Raw genomic sequence first — 6,000 nt, forward strand, 5'->3', positions numbered from 1 at the left:
GTGCAGTGCTGGGTTGGCGTGGTCGGATTCCCTGACTGAAAATATTGATACCCTAGATAGGGACAGTATATTTTTGCCTATAGAGCATTTAAATGATGCATTTCTATATATGCGTGATGCACAGCGGAATATTTGCCGACTGGCATCAAGTCTAAGTGCGTTGTCCATTTCTACCAGTAGAGGGTTATGGACACGACAGTGGTCAGGTGATGCGGATTTCAAACGGCATTTGGAAGTATTGCCTTATTAAGGAGAGGAGTTATTTGGGGTCGGTCTTTCAGACCTGGTGGCCACGGCAACAGCTGGGAAATCCACATTTGTACCCCAGGTCGCCTCTCAACATGAGAAGACGCCGTATTATCAGGCGCAGTCTTTTCGTGGACAAGCGGGCAAAAGGTTCCTCATTTCTGCCCCGTGACAGAGGGAGAGGAAAAAGGCTGCAGAAATCAGCCAGTTCCCAGGAACAGAAACCCTCTCCCGCCTCTGCCAAGCCCTCAGTATGACGCTGGGGCTTTACAAGCAGAATCAGGCACGGTGGGGGGCCCGTCTCAATGAATTTCAGCGCGCAGTGGGCTCACTCGCAAGTAGACCCCTGGATCCTTCATATCTCAGGGGTACAAATTGGAATTCGAGACGTCTCCCCCTCGCCGTTTCCTAAAGTCGGCTTTACCGATGTCTCCTTCTGACAGGGAGACAGTTTTGGAAGCCATTCACAAGCTGTATTCCCAGCAGGTGATAATCAAGGTACCCCTCCTGCAACAGGGAACGGGGTATTATTCCACACTGTTGTGGTACCGAAGCCGGACGGCTCGGTGAGACCGATTCTAAATCTAAAATCTTTGAACACTTACATACAGAGGTTCAAATTCAAGATTGAGTCACTCAGAGCAGTGATTGCGAACCTGGAAGAAGGGGACTACGTGATGTCTCGGGACATCAAGGATGCTTACCTTCATGTCCAAATTTACCCTTCTCACCAAGGGTACCTCAGGTTTATGGTACAGAACTGTCACTATCAGTTCAGACGCTGCCGTATGGATGGTCCACGGCACCCCGGGTCTTTACCAAGGTAATGGCCGAAATGATGATATTCCTTCGAAGGAAGGGAATTTTAGTTATCCCTTACTTGGACGATTCCCTGATAAGGGTAAGATCCAGGGAACAGTTGGAGGTCGGTGTAGCACTATCTCAGGTAGTGTTGCGGCAGCACGATTGGATTCTCAATATTCCAAAATCGCAGCTGGTTCCGACGACTCGTCTTCTGTTCCTAGGGATGATCCTGGACACAGTCCAGAAAAAGGTGTTTCTCCCGGAGGAGAAAGCCAGGGAGTTATCCGAGCTAGTCAGGAACCTCCTAAAACCGAGCCAAGTCTCAGTGCATCAATGCACAAGGGTTCTGGGTAAAATGGTGGCTTCCTACGAAGCAATCCCATTCGTCAGATTCCACGCAAGAACTTTCCAGTGGGACCTGCTGGACAAATGGTCCGGGTCGCATCTTCGGATGCATCAGCGGATAACCCTGTCACCAAGAACAAGGGTGTCCCTCCTGTGGTGGTTGCAGAGTGCTCATCTTCTAGAGGGCCGCAGATTCGGCATTCAGGACTGGGTCCTGGTGACCACGGATGCCAGCCTGCGAGGCTGGGGAGCAGTCACACAGGGAAGGAATTTCCAGGGCTTATGGTCAAGCCTGGAGACATCACTTCACATAAATATCCTAAAGCTAAGGGCCATTTACAATGCTCTAAGCTTAGCAAGACCTCTGCTTCAAGGTCAGCCGGTGTTGATCCAGTCGGACAACATCACGGCAGTCACCCACGTAAACAGACAGGGTGGCACAAGAAGCAGGAGGGCAATGGCAGAAGCTGCAAGGATTCTTCGCTGGGCGGAAAATCATGTGATAGCACTGTCAGCAATTCCGGGAGTGGACAACTGGGAAGCAGACTTCCTCAGCAGACACGACCTCCACCCGGGAGAGTGGGGACTTCACCCAGAAATCTTCCACATGATTATAAACCGTTGGGAAAAACTCAACAGGTATTGCGCCAGGTCAAGGGACCCTCAGGCAATAGCTGTAGACGCTCTGGTAACACCGTGGGTGTACCAGTCAGTGTATGTGTTCCCTCATCTGCCTCTCACACCCAAGGTACTGAGATTGATAAAATGGAGAGGAGTAAGCACTATATTCGTGGCTCCGGATTGGCCAAGAAGGACTTGGTAACCGGAACTTCAAAAGATGCTCACGGAGGATCCGTGGCCTCTACCTCTAAGAAGGGACCTGCTTCAGCAAGGACCCTGTCTGTTCCAAGACTTACCGCGACTGCATTTGACGGCATGGCGGTTGAACGCCGGATCCTGAAGGAAAAAAGGCATTCCGGATGAGGTCATCCCTATCCTGATCAAAGCCAGGGAGGATGTAACCGCAAAACATTATCACCGTATTTGGCAAAAATATGTTGCGTGGTGCGAGGCCAGTAAGGCCCGACGGAGGAAATTCAACTGGGTCGATTCCTACATTTCCTGCAAACAGGAGTGTCTATGGGCCTGAAATTGGGGTCCATTAAGGTTCAAATTTCGGCCCCGTCAATTTTCTTCCAAAAAGAACTAGCTTCAGTCCCTGAAGTTCAGACGTTGTAAAAGGGGTACTGCATATACAGCCTCCTTTTGTGCCTCCAGTGGCACCTTGGGATCTCAATGTAGTTTTTGGGTTCCAAAAAGTCACATTGGTTTGAACCACTTAAATCTGTGGAGTTAAAATATCTCACATGGAAAGTGGTCATGCTGTTGGCCCTGGCCTGGGCCAGGCGCGTGTCAGAATTGGCGGCTTTATCCTGTAAAAGCCCTTATCTGATTTTCCATTCGGACAGGGCGGAATTGAGGACTCGTCCTCAGTTTCTCCCTAAGGTGGTTTCAGCGTTTCACCTGAACCAACCTATTGTGGTGCCTGCGGCTACAAGGGACTTGGAGGACTCCAAGTTGCTAGACGTTGTCAGGGCCCTGAAAATATATGTTTCCAGGACGGCTGGAGTCAGAAAATCTGACTCGCTGTTTATCCTGTATGCACCCAACAAGCTGGGTGCTCCTGCTTCTAAGCAGACTATTGCTCGTTGGAATTGTAGTACAATTCAGCTTGCACATTCTGTGGCAGGCCTGCCACAGCCAAAAATCTGTAAATGCCCACTCCACAAGGAAGATGGGCTCATCTTGGGCGGCTGCCCGAGGGGTCTCGGCTTTACAACTTTGCCGAGCAGCTACTTGGTCAGGAGCAAATATGTTTGTAAAATTCTACAAAATTGATACCCTGGCTGAGGAGGACCTGGAGTTCTCTCATTTGGTGCTGCAGAGTCATCCGCACTCTCCCGCCCGTTTGGGAGCTTTGGTATAATCCCCATGGTCCTTTCGGAGTTCCCAGCATCCACTAGGACGTCAGAGAAAATAAGAATTTACTTACCGATAATTCTATTTCTCATAGTCCGTAGTGGATGCTGGGCGCCCATCCCAAGTGCGGATTGTCTGCAATACTTGTACATAGTTACAAAAATCGGGTTATTATTGTTGTGAGCCATCTTTTCAGAGGCTCCTCTGTTATCATGCTGTTAACTGGGTTCAGATCACAGGTTGTACGGTGTGATTGGTGTGGCTGGTATGAGTCTTACCCGGGATTCAAAATCCTTCCTTATTGTGTACGCTCGTCCGGGCACAGTATCCTAACTGAGGCTTGGAGGAGGGTCATAGGGGGAGGAGCCAGTGCACACCAGCTAGTCTTAAAGCTTTTACTTTTGTGCCCTGTCTCCTGCGGAGCCGCTATTCCCCATGGTCCTTTCGGAGTTCCCAGCATCCACTACGGACTATGAGAAATAGAATTATCGGTAAGTAAATTCTTATTTTTTCCATACCCCCACTTCAAAATTTCCACTTCGACCACTGAGGGGGATATCCAAGTAGCCCCGGTAATTTACCAGGGCTAATTGTTCCACTGGGGGCTATCCTATTACCCCCGATAAGCCAGCACGAGCGGTGGCTTATCGGGGGTCACCTGATGCTGCACCGGGTGCCGGCTCCTGACAGCTCCCGGTGCAACGCGTCGCCGCCGACTGCCCGCGAGACACACAGGCACGGCGCCGCACACAGATCCCCAGCAGCATTCACCCAGCAGCTACCCCCAGCCAGCGGCCACACAGCACCCGCGTCAGCAGGAGGACAGGGACACTGCAGCCGCACACAGATCCCCAGCAGCAGTCACCCGGCAGCCTCTCCCAGCCAGCGGCCACACAGCATCCGTGTCATCAGCATGAGGACGGGACGCTGCAGGTTTTACCGGTCAATGGGGATTTTGTTTCGCCTGCCACCAAATCCCAGAAACAGCCCTGTTTTCATGTGAAAACGGGGCTGTTTCTAACAAAAACACAGGTGTCACTGAACCTGTGTGTTTTCGGGAGAAAGGGCATTTTTTTTACAGGCGATCAATCTGGATTGCCTGTAAAAAAAAATTGGTGAAATATCTGGAAAAGTAGCGAAAAACATACGTTTTTCGCACCAGATGTTTTACTGGGGCTAATAGGATATCCCCCTGAGACTGAGCAACTGGAATGCTCGGAAAAATGGCCTTGCAGGGGAGGCTTGCTGGGACTTGTAGTTCTACCACAAAAAAACTATTTCATTTTTACACAAAGGCTATCAGCCTCCCATCCACCGCCCACCCCTGGCCCTTGGGTGGCTGGAGGGGGGGACCCCTTGATTTAAGGGGTCCCCACTCCTCCAGGGTACCCCGGCAAGGGGTGACTAGTTGGGGGGGTAATGCCACGGCCGCAGGGACCTATGTAAAAGTGTCCCCCGGCTGTGGCATTATCTCTCTGGCTAGTGGAGCCCGGTGCTGGTTTAAAAAATACGGGGGACCCCTACGTCTTTTGTCTCCCGTATTTTTTGAACCATGACCGGACGCAGAGCCCGGTGCTGGTTGTATAAATATGGGTGGACCCTACGCAATTTTCCCCCTGTATTTTTACAACCAGGACAGGCTCAAATAGCCCGGGGCTGGTTATGCGTAGGAGGGGGGACCCCACGCAATTATTTCTTTGATTTATAACACTTTCACACCCCTTTACACAGATAAGCATGCACGGATCTCACTGATCCGTGCATGACTATCTAAACACACCAGGAAAAAGCAGGTCTATTTTAAAACTACTTTTTTTTACGAAGTCTATGCTTTCCCGGCAGTGTTTGACTATTGTCGGCAGTGATTAAGAATACAAATTCTTCTAAATTACCGAGTTGTATCAAATAAAAGCCGTGTTTGACCAATGGTGTAATCATTCGTTTTTGTGAACTTAGCCGCAAAAAACAATACGAATAGCCCCAACTCTGCCAAGATTTGCGTTTAGTAAATTCCCGAGATGACACTTAGATCTATTCCGATCGTCAATGCTGGTGCATGGGTAGGGCCGGATTGTATGTCACTTTAAAAAGCTTAAAGTGATTACAGTCACAAATTGTGTAGTACACTGTGGAGGTGTTGATTATTTATCATGTCTAAGAGTGGCAAAGGTGAGGAAGATACACTCACAGCAACACCAACACTCATATCATGTTTGTCTTGCAAAGCTGGGCTAACCTCTCAGGATCTGGTTCAGGATGGTTTGGGTGCAAATTGTTTTAGCTTTCACCAGGGTCTCTTGAAAAATATAAGGCAGATTCAGGTGCAGGTTGATCTGCTTTGGGCTATGTTTGCACAGACATTATCCAGTATAGCTGAACGGATAATTCCAACTCCTGTACCAGGGATAGGTTACACGATTAACCCTTACATGCAGCTTCCCACCTGCAGTTTATCACTTCCAGCAGCAGCCTCTCAAAAGAAACAGGCTGATAAGCCAGTGGTAAGTAAATCTTCATCCTCACAGGCTACACGTGTTTCAGATGAGGATTCATCGGAGGATGAAAGCTCAATAAACTCTGCTTCGGCATACGAAGAGGAGGAGGAAGGTCTCAGCTCAGTAAATA

Source organism: Pseudophryne corroboree, chromosome 8 (assembly GCF_028390025.1).
Source record: "Pseudophryne corroboree isolate aPseCor3 chromosome 8, aPseCor3.hap2, whole genome shotgun sequence".
In the NCBI taxonomy this organism is placed as follows: domain Eukaryota; kingdom Metazoa; phylum Chordata; class Amphibia; order Anura; family Myobatrachidae; genus Pseudophryne; species Pseudophryne corroboree.